Consider the following 11388-nt stretch of genomic DNA (forward strand, 5'->3'; position numbering starts at 1 on the left):
CCTGCTGGTTAGTCTTGTCAGATCCCAGTCTATCCTTTATTCATCCCACTGTCAAATTGATATTCCTAAAACATTGATATTACCATATCTCTTCTCATTTTTAAAAATTCCAGAGGTTCCCTATAATCTACAGAATCCATTATAAAACCCTATGTTTGACTTTTAAAGCCCTTCATGACCTCCTACTTTTTCTATCTTCTTACACCTTACTTCTATCTATGTATACTGTTGATCCAATGATTCTGGCCTTCTTACTGTTCCTCCTCCACAGTAAATCATCTCCTGATGCTGAGTCTTTTTTGGTTTTTCACTCAATTCTGGGTCTCAGGGCTGTCTATAGGCCAGGTCTGGAAAGTGCTGGGAGTGGTACAGATCATCGTTTTTCTACTCACAGCTCCTATTGCACTAGAAGATAGACAACAAATATATTACTTACCTTGATAAAGATTTGAAGTTTGTTTGGGGAATTGAATGTTGGAAGAGACAAGTTAGAAAATTGTTGCAATTGCTTAAGGTCAAAAGCACCTGTCAGCCATAAGCTTTGGAAATTGAGGATTCCCTCTAAATGCAAAGAATATGAGGGTTTAATTATGTACCATAGTGCTGAGTAAAAAGAGCTCCCCTTTGTTTGTCACAAAAAGTGCCTGGAAACCTTTAAAAAATCAAAAAAGGACAAAAGAAACTTCATGTCAACTTACATTTATTTGGTACTAAATTTTCTCTATCTGCTAAAAATGTCCAAGATGGCATCATCTTCATGATCAAAAAAAGTACCTCAGAAATTGAAAGACTAAAACTATGACATAATTAAGTTCTTCATGGAGCAGCTTGAAAGGGTGGCACAAGAAGCCAAACAAATTAAATGATACTAAAAATCTAATCATTTTTTTGTACCAATACTGATTTGACCTCAGGAGATGTGTTATGGGCAGAAAGGATACCCTTGGAGTTCGGGAAGGATACCTTTTGCAAGCATGCAAGACTCCAAAACTTAGCTTAAAAACAAAAAAGAGATTTATTAATTTAGGAAGTGATGTTGAGAGTGGTCAGGAGGATAGCAAGGTGGACCAGCAAGATGGGGAGCGGTTCTTTGGGAGGACAGCATGAAAGGAAAGGCTGTTCCTCCATGGGGACAGCATGGATGGAGAGGCTGTCCCCCAGATGACATCAGTTCTGGGGTTTATATACTCTTTAGATGCTATGTCCCGGTGTGGACATGACTTGGAGAGTGTTAGGCCCTCAGGCATTTGGTGGGGTGGGGTGGTCATCTGACTGGGGCCTGCCTGGAGGCATAAAATTCATTTCTTTGTCCACCTTAAATCTAGAGGACAAAAGAGGGTAAACATCTCAGGACCCTGGGTGGGGTCATTTGGTGTTTCTAGGTTAAGAGTCACAAGGATGCAAGGGCTCAAGGGAGTTCCCCTGATAATAGTTCTCCTGGGTTTCTGGGGTACAGTGCCCATGTCAGATGGATTAATCAGTTTCCCTTATGTACACCAACTCAGAGTCATAGAATTCATCATTTATTACAACCAGATCTTTGATATTTTCCCCAAATAACCTTTAACTTTTCCAACCACTGAAGGCATCCCACTTTCAAAAATGATCTTCTCCCTTGAAGGAATAGGCAACTACAAAAATACAATGAGAAGTACATCTGTCATTGAAAATGGCACATCTGAAATCTCCCTCTTAAAGATAACAAAATATACATTGAAATCATCAGGAATTAAAGATGTAGATAGATAAATTCCTTCCTCCCAACAACCTGGGAACTTAAAATTCAGAAATATCTGGCAGGAGTTCAACTGAAGAACTGTTTAAAAAAACATTTTCCTAACTCATGCTCTAGTCTTTCTTATTATGACTCTAAAATGGGACAAACAATTCAACCATATGATACAACTACTAGGACTTGTGCAAATAGAAATTTGATACACCCAGCATCCTTTTAAGTTGCATCCTGACATTTTGGGATATAATTTGCTATAAACCCCATCCTAGGGGCTTCTCTGGAGCTCTCTGCATGCTCTCCCAGATGTGTGGTCTGGGAAGCTTTTCTCTTTACTGAGGTTATTCTTTCCTGGGCTTCAAGTTATTATCATTAAATCTTATATAAAATAATACTTGGAATATTTGGACATTAATTTTTAATCTTACAATATTTGGTATACCACGAAGGGACATGAATTCTCCAAGTTTTCTTTACTCAGACCCTCAGTGAAGATACTGAGATTCCTGGTGGGGGGGCCACACCCCATCATGAGACCTACATTCTCCTGCCCTGCTGCCCCAGCAAACCCAGCAGTCAATCTGGCTCCCACCACTTAGAGTCTCTCCCCAGCTGCTTCCTGTTGCTGCTGCCTACTTGCAGTGCCTACTTCAATGCCTGCTGGTGAGTTTTAAGTTCCCTGCCCCAGACCCAGGAAGAGGGGATGTGTCCCCTTTCCCTTACTGGGCAGCTGGTTAGCTTCTAACCCCTTCCAGGCTCCTCTGCCTTAACAGAGGGTCCTGGTCCTCCTTCCTAGTTAAACCCTCTTCCCACTCCAGCTAAGGGGTGTCCTCACCCCTAAAGCCATCCCAGGAACCTTGGCTTAACCCTCTTCACCCCTGCCAATAAAAAAATCCAGCAAGGGGGTCCAGAAGATCCCCCCTTTTTTTTCTCTTCCACTCACCTTACCTTTGTAGCCAGATTCTCCATTTTGGTTTCTGTCATTACCTCTTAACCACTAGAAGCCAGTATTGAGGATTCACTTTTTGTCTCATAACCACTAGAGGTCACTACTGAGCACTCAATTTTTTTCTAATTAGTTGTAGTGCTGCTTTTCTGCCACCAAAGGGCAGTGCCAATAAATTTAAAAAAAGTTTTTTGCAAATAAAATCCAATAAAATCACATAACATCATATAAAATAAAATAATATTAAATGCCCCTACCCCTTGCCCTACCCCACCCTTAATAATAATAATAATAAAATTAAAAATATAAAAAATACAATAAATAGATAAAAATACATCAAAAATTATTTTCTTTCCCCCTTTCCTTTAATCTAACCTTCTAATTACAACACTCAGTAGCACGAATGCTACTCTGCAAGAAAGCCTTCTGACTTTGCTCAATTAGGAACCTTTAAGGTTTTGGAATGCCTCCTTCTCCTTATGTTGCTAGGAAATTTTCTTTTCCAAATACTAAATATTAAGATACTAGAGGCTACCATTCATGAAATGAAAGCTGAAGTGAAGGCTAAGGTACAGATTCAATTGGACAATTTCAAGCACTCTTTGTCCATTGACAAAGGAAGATTCCATCCAAAAAAAGTCTGATTTTTGCAAGACTGTTCATGAACTACCAAGAGAGGAAAATCCTATTTCTCCTGAAATAGAGATGGAAGACCCCTCTCCTATATCTCAGATAGAGAACCTCTTCTCTCATATTGTACAACTCTTGGCTAATCCTCTCTCCCCTGTGCCTTCTTCCAACACCCCTACCTCCCCTGTCCCTTACCCCCCCCCAACCAACTCCAGCCTCCAGAAACTCTCATCCTCCTACCATACAGGTTCATACCCATACTGACTTGGTTTCCACACAGACAACTACTAAAAAACCAAGACCACTTACTGATTCCTATAAATATATTTCCCCTTAAGGGAAGTGCCCACAATAGGACAAAATGGGGATGTGGTAAACTTATGACACCATACACCTTTCAAACCCCAAGATAGAAAATAATTGAAAAGAGATAACTCCTAGTTACAAAGACAAACCTATAGCAGAAATGAAAAAGATAGCTGATATATTCTTTTAATATGATTCTTTTTATAAGGATGTTGAAAATTTGCTCCAGGCTTTTCTAATGGAATGTGAGAAGAATAAGATCATCTCTCATGTTAATAAAGCCCGAGGGCACAATGAAGCATACTGGCTACTTCAGGATCCTCATTGGGACTATAATGATCCTGAGGAATATTTGCAATTAAATTGTGCTAAGGATGCCATTCTCCGAGCAATGCGAGAATGCTCTTAAAGGCCAGATATTTGAAGCACATTTGAACACCTTAAACAATCCAATGATGGATTGGGAGGGAAAACCCTCCCAATTTATGGATAGGCTCATTGAACTGGGAGGCAGATACCTATGTCTTGATATTTCTAATGAAAAGGATATTAGGCAAATAAGATGACACTTTGTCAACAACTGTTGCAGAATAGTTCAGGATTACTTTAAAACACATTGTTCAAGATGGTCGAGGTGGATCTTGAAGAGTTGAAGAAAACTGCTGTTTTTGTCTCTAAAGACCATAAAGAAAAAAGATAGAAACCAATAATTTCCTGGAAAAGATTCAGAAGGAACTAAAATCTTTAAGTGATAGAATGGATAAACAAGGAAAAGGGCATGATACTCAACCAATAGCACTTGCCCCTCTCCAAGAATCTAACTATTGATCTCCTACCTGCCATTTCTGTGAAAAGAAAGGCAATAAAATGATGAACTATAGAAATTGTTTTCCAGGCAATCAGAAATAATATCCACTAGAATAATAATTACAAATAACTATAGGAATAATAACCTCAAAAATAATTTTATGAATCACAACTTTAGGGCTAATAACAATTCCAGAAATATAAATCAGACAAATAATAACTCAAAAGTGACTCCACAACAGTATATCCTAAGTGGAACTCATCCTTGAAATACTGAAATATTAGTATTAATTAGGAGGATTTAGGGAAGCAACACAGAAGGATTAACATATAAATATTTGGTTTTATTTAATAGAGAGAAGAGGGAAAAGAGGGAGAGAGATAAATGTTAAACCATTAACCCTTAATGTAAATTCCTAACTAATTAATAATCTTATCTTCCTACACTAAAATCCTAAAGTCCAGTCCAACAGATATCTTACAAAATAGAGTCCCTGACAGGCAGTTGTTGATATACATATGGAGATCTGCTGAGGTCTAGATAATGGAAGAAGTCTTCCTCAATCTTCCCTTTAGTCAACCTAAGGGTATTGGGAACATCTACTTACTTTTAATTGAAGGTCTACTTGTCCAAGGTTCAATGAAGTCCAGGAGAGAGATGAGATATTCCACTCTCAGGTTTCCCTGTCAGCTCCAACTCCAGATGGGACAAACTGACTCTCTAACAGCCTTGGAATCTTCCCCTGTCAGTTCTGAAGATTCTGTCTTGAAGATTGGCCAATCTCCCATTGCAACAGTATGTCAGGGTGCTACTGCCCCTCCACATGGGGCAGAAGGTGATGCCCCTTAGACTATGTTGTTTTTGTTGATGTTAACCCTTTTCAGTTTTGTATTCCCTCCAAATAGTAGCAAAAAAAGAAATTGCAATGACTGTCAAATACACTCCATAATCAACTGCCAGAGCCCAGTAAGCCAGATACAGTAGTAGTCAAAGAAATAAGTCTAAGAGTAAAAAGATGCAATTCCAATTCTTATTCTAATCTTTTTGCTGCCTTTTAGGTATGACAAACTTGCAGGCCCCACCTGACACATTGTATATAGCACATACAAGGTAAATGGGAGTGAATAAAGTTTTCCAGAAACTGTTAGTACACCTTTTAGTGTGAAGCAAGAAAATAGTGTAAATTATGAACAGAACAGAAGATAAATTATGAACATCTGAACAGAAGATAAATCCACCCAAAGGTAGTCCGGAGGAACTTCAAATCAGATATGAAACCAATGTGCCAGTGACTCAGACCAAAAAGGATTTAAGACTTAAAGAGAAACACAGTGCATTTTGTTTATATTGTTGGTTGAAATAAAAGGTATCAGAAACAAGTTGAATATCTTCATTGGGACCATTTTTTGTGTCATATATGAGTTCTTTTCATAGGTATAATTTTAAAAGTTGAGTGGTTTTTATATGATAATTGTATTTAAATATATATCTAATAAAATACAATTCTTTTGCCAATAGGCACAATTGGCAGGAGTCATAGCTTCAGTTTCTGAAGGGGATCTAAATACTTGTTTATAGTGTAGACTTTCTTATGCAAAGCTTAAAACTTTTAACATAAATTATGTAGTTTTAAAACAAACCGACAGTTTAAACACTTGTGCTCTGTTGTGTAAAAACTTAATTCTGTGTTTTTGCTCCATAGTAGATTATCAAGAGGTCAAATTGGCTTATTACTGAATTAAATGTATTTTTATATTCAAAAGAAAAAGGAAGTTATTGCAGTAGTTTATGAAAGAAGTGATGAAGACCTGTGCAAAGATGGTTACAGTAACATATGAGAGAAAATAAAATATATAACAAGAGATGTAACAAAGGGTTGTATCAGGTTACTATTTAGGTAGAGCTATGTTTAGGGTTAAGCTCCCCATTACAGTTCTGTTTTGGCTACAAGTTTCTGTAATGTTAGGTTAGTCTTTTCATTAGAATCAGGGTATTGTGTAGGGTTAGGGTTAGGGTAAGGGTGATGTTGTGAAATGAATTTAGAGTTAGGGTTAGGGTGAGGGTTAGGATTTAGACTTAGGGTTAGGATTTAGGGTTATGGTTAGGGTTAGGATTTCGTATATAAGTTATGTGTTGATGAAGGGTCAACAAGATGATTTCTATTTGTGTTAGTTTTATCATCAGTTATGTTTGGGACAGAGTTGGTGTTAAGTGTTTCAATTTGCTTTATTTTAGCATAAAACATGAGATATAAAACATTAGGGATAATGTTAATGTGATGTTTAGAATTGACTCTCATTTAGATATTAGTGTTACTGTTGGAGTAGATATTTCTTTAGGTTTAGGTAAATGGTATGCATTAATGGAAGGTCAACATGATTGTTCCTATTTGCGTTAGTTTTATCATCAACGTTACATTTGGGAAACAGATGGTGTTACTGTTCTGATTTGTTTATTTTGGCCTAGAATCTGACTTTAGCATTCATGTTAACGTGATGTTTAGAATTGCCTCTCATTTAGATATCAGTTTTACTATTGGGGTAGAGCTATGTTTAGGGTTAAGCTCCCCATTACAGTTCCATTTTGGCTACAAGTTTCTTTAAGGTTAGGGCTAGAATTTGTATAGGGTTAGGGTAAGAGTTAGGCTTATGTTGAGAAATGAATTTAGAGTTAGGGTTAGGGCTAAATTTAGGATTTAATGTTAGGGTTAGGATTAAGGTTAGGATTTAGGCTTAGGGTAAGGATTTGGGTTTAGGGTTAGAGTTAGGATTTAGGATATATGGTATGTGTTAGGGTAGGGTCAACAAGATGCTTCCTATTTGCATTAGTTTTATCATCAAAGTTACATTTGGGACAGAGTTGGTGTTAGCGTTCCAATTTGCTTTATTTTAGCGTGAAACATGAAGTTAGGGATAATGTTAATGTGATTTCTAGAATTGGCTCTCATTTAGGTATCAGGGTTACTGTTTGGGTAGATGTTTGTTAAGGATTAGGTAATGGTATGCATTAGTGTAAGGTCAATATGATTATTCTTATATCCACTAATGTTCCAATGTGCTTTATTTTAGGGTAAAATATGAGGTAAGGGATAATGTTAACCTGATGTTTAGAAATGGCTCTCATTTAGGTATGAGGGTTACTGTTGAGGTAGGTATTTATTAAGGGTTAAGGTTAGGATTTAGGCTTAAGGTTAGAATTTAGGGTTAGGGTTAAGATTTAGGATGTAAGGTACCTGTGAATTAGTGAAGGGTCAACAAAATGATTCCTAATTGCATTAGTTTTATCACCAAAGTTACATTTGGGAGAGAGTTGGGGTTAGTGTTCTAATTTGCTTTATTTTAGCTTAAAACATGAGGTTAGGGATAATGTCAACATGATGTTTAGAATTGCCTCTCATTTAGTTATCAGGGTTAATGTTTGGGTACATATTTGTTTAGGGTTAAGTTCCCAATTACAGTACCATTTTGGCTACAAGTTTCTTTGAGGTTAGGCTTTGAATTAAGAAGGTTCTTTCCGTTAGGGTTGGGTTATTGTATTGAGTGAGAGTTAGGTTAGGGTTAATTTTAGGTTGAGAAATGAATTTAGAGTTAGGGTTAGGGATAAGCTTAGAATTTAGCCTTAGGATTAGAATTTAGGGTTAGGATTTAGGATATAGGGTATGTACTAGTGTAGGGTCAACAAGATGATTTCTATTTACATTCATTTTATCATCAAAGTTACATTTGGGACAGAGTTGGTGTTATTGTTCCAATTTGCTTTATTTTAGCATCAAATAAGAGAATAGGGATAATGTTAACATGATATTTATAAATGGCTTTCATTTAGGATGGGTCACTGTTGGGGTAGATATTTGTTTAGGGTTTCAAAAATGGTATGCATTAGTGTAGGGTCTACATGATTGTTCCTATTTCCCTTAGTTGTTTCATCAAAGATACATTTGGGGCAGAGTTGGTGTTAGCATTCCAATTTGCTTTATTTGGGGTTAAAATCTGAGGTTAGGGTTAATGTTAACATGATGTTTAGAATTGCCTCTCATTTAGGTGTCAGGAACACTGTTGGGGGTAGAGCTATGTTTAGGGTTAAGCTCCCCATTACAGTTCTATTTTGGCTACAAGATTCTTTAAATTTAGGTTTAGAATTAAGGTAATTCTTTTCGTGAGAGTCAGGGTATTGTGTAGGATTCTGGTTAGGGTTGAGTTAAGAAATGAATTTAGTGTTCAGCTATGGGCTAAACTTAGGATTTAGTTTTAAGGTAAGGGTTCATGTTAGGATTTAGGCTTAGGTTTAAGATTTAGGTTGAGGGTTAGGGTTAGGATTTAGGATATATGGTATGTGTTAGGATAGGGTCAACAAAATGATTCCTATTTGCGTTAGTTTTATCATCAAAGTTACATTTGGGACAGAGTTGATGTTAGTGGTTCAAATTGTTTTATTTTAATAAAAAACATGAGGTTAGAGATAATATTAATGTGATATTCAGAATTGGCTCTCATTTAAATATCAGGGTGACTTTTGGAGTAGATATTTGTTTAGAGTTAGGTAAATGGTATGCCTTAATGTGGGGTCAACATGGTTGTTCCTATTTGTGTTAGTTTAATCATCAAAGTTACATTTGGAAACCACTGAACAACAATTCTCAATGAATTGCCTCCATATTTGCCTAAGGTCTCCTTCTCTGGATAATTCAAGGTCCATATATGAATTTCCTACATCAATAAGTCTATCCATAAACTGGGAGGGGGTCTCATCAATTTTTTGTCGGGTTCTTTCAAATTTTGACCAATTTTCAGGTCTATCAGAGCAAGCTCTCAGGGCTGTCAATAATGCTTCTCTGGCCTGGTTTAGTTTTGTGTGATCTAGTTCAACATTGGGGTTCCAATGTGCATTGTCAGTTGGCCAATAATTTGCTCCTCTACCTCGCTTCTGATTAGCCAAAGAGATGACATTATTTTTCTCTCTTTATGTCAGAAATTTTTCTAATAAATTTTTAACATCCATCCAAGTGGGGGCAAAAGTTCTGAATATGTTCTCCAATCTTTTTATAATTAACATTGGTTCTTCCTCAAATGATGGAAGATCTTCCTTGAATTTATTTAAATCTTCAGGGTTAAAAGGTATATGGTGTCTTATAGATATCAAATTCCCATTTTTATTAAAAGTGGGTACTTCCCTTAAAGGAAATAAACTATCTGAATTATTTGGTACTCCTGTCTCTGTTTTTAGGCTTCTTGCTCCATTCTCAATGGGGTAGGTATGAGAAAGGGAAGGGTTGGGCATGCTGAGGGGGAGGGTTTGTTGTTGTCCAATAGTGCCAGAAGGATCAGAGGTAGGAAGGGTATGAGAATTGAATTGGGCAGGGTGGGAAGGAGGAAAAAAGGAAGAAGGGTCAGTAGTTGAGGAAAAGGATGCAGAGGGGTTTGGGTAGAAGGCCTGAGTAGGGGGGTGGGAACTGGGGCTGAGTAGGTTGGGCAGGGGGCATGGGAAGGCAGAGGAGTGGGCTGTTTAGGAGTGGGGGGGACTGGGGTCGATGGGGCAGGGCAGGGAGAATGGGGAAGGGAAGTGTAAAGATTAAAATTTAGGGGGAAACTGATAGAGGTAGAAATTAGTTTCTCTCTGCAAGGAGTATGATATTTTTAGAGGTTTATTAAAAGTTGAGAATTTAAGAAAAATACAAGTAAGAAAGGCACGTGCCAGGTGGGCTGAAAGATCCAATTCAATTTCACTTACATCATGAAACGCGTCTGCTTGCCAGCGGAGACAGGAAGAGAAGAGAGCCAAAACCCTTTCCAATCAGGTTAAATACCCCATCTCGATCTCGGCCCAGGTGAAAATTCAGTGATATTACAAAGCATTCTGGGGAAGTGGAGCAAGGATTTCTGGGAATTGAAGTCCTGGATTCAAGTCTCCATTTTTACATTCCCTGTTTGATCCTCTGGGAAGAAGGACTTCCCCAAAGGATCATAAAAACATAATCAATTTAAAGATTACAATAATTTGAGAATAAGAGAAAAAAAACAATAATTGCTGGACACATTGACAAAAAGCCAGTTAGGGGGCAGTCCCCTTTGGCATGAAAATATACATACAAATAAATGTTCAATCAACTACACCCAAAGTTCATTTTTGTGCAGCTTGTGATATGGAGGCTTCTTCATGGTGTCTTCTCCAACAGTTCAGTTTCTGGATTCAGAGAGGTAGCATCTTTCTTTACCTAAAATTCTTCTCAAAAGGAATTTAAACTTTGCAATTTAAAATAATGATATTTTTTACTTTCCCCCATTAAGAGGGTGATTGAAAAAAACAGGATCACTTAGAGATGTATGGCTGAGGTATGAGGTATATGAATCAATTGGCAAGAGAAATTAAAAAGATATCAGAAAAATCCAAATAAAAAAGAAAATACTGGATGAAAATATAGACAATCAAAGTCTTATGTGTAAAAATTCTAAGTAAAGGAAAAATAAATCTATAACAGGTCCTTGAATCAGGGACCAATTAAATGATCTAAGCAATGATGCATTTACCCAGTCAGTAGCCAGGACTACAGAAAGGTACCACACTATGAAAGACAGAAAAGAGGGACTAGATTATAGGAGCCAAGGTTGAGATACTTGGTAGAATGTGGAACAAGGAAGACCTGCCTTTAACACATGTTAAACAGCCACAACCTCAAACCCCAAACACATTCAAGTCCTCTTTGTCTAGGCTCAAAGTTACATCAATTTCACCAGGATTGGTTGGTCTCTTTGACCTTGTGCTCTATTGGCACTATGCAGTTTAGCTTTGTGCTTCTTTGGCACTGTGCAATGGCTCTTTTGTGTATATCTTGTCCTGGAATTAGACAGAATCATTAAGCAAAGTCCCATAATTTTTTAAAAATAATTAGTGGCATCATTTTTATAGTTTCTAGCTTTTTGGGCATGCATTAATAAATGTATTTTAAAGATATTACTGAAAAATCAAAAA

At 37.1% G+C, this 11388-nt stretch overlaps 1 protein-coding gene across 1 annotated transcript in view; it reads right to left on the minus strand.

The window, feature by feature from the left end:
* The window catches only part of PSMD12 (proteasome 26S subunit, non-ATPase 12), a 132627-nt gene extending 127464 nt beyond the window's left edge, over positions 1-5163 (minus strand). The window contains exons 1-2 of the mRNA XM_056817272.1: positions 5030-5163; positions 211-405 (exon numbers count right to left, since the gene is read on the minus strand). The gene's annotated coding sequence lies outside the window, so the exon portion shown is untranslated. The remainder of the gene's footprint in view (positions 1-210; positions 406-5029) is intronic.
* Between the last annotated feature and the right edge of the window lie 6225 nt (positions 5164-11388).

Source organism: Monodelphis domestica, chromosome 2, assembly GCF_027887165.1.
Source record: "Monodelphis domestica isolate mMonDom1 chromosome 2, mMonDom1.pri, whole genome shotgun sequence".
NCBI classification, from domain to species: Eukaryota; Metazoa; Chordata; class Mammalia; order Didelphimorphia; family Didelphidae; genus Monodelphis; species Monodelphis domestica.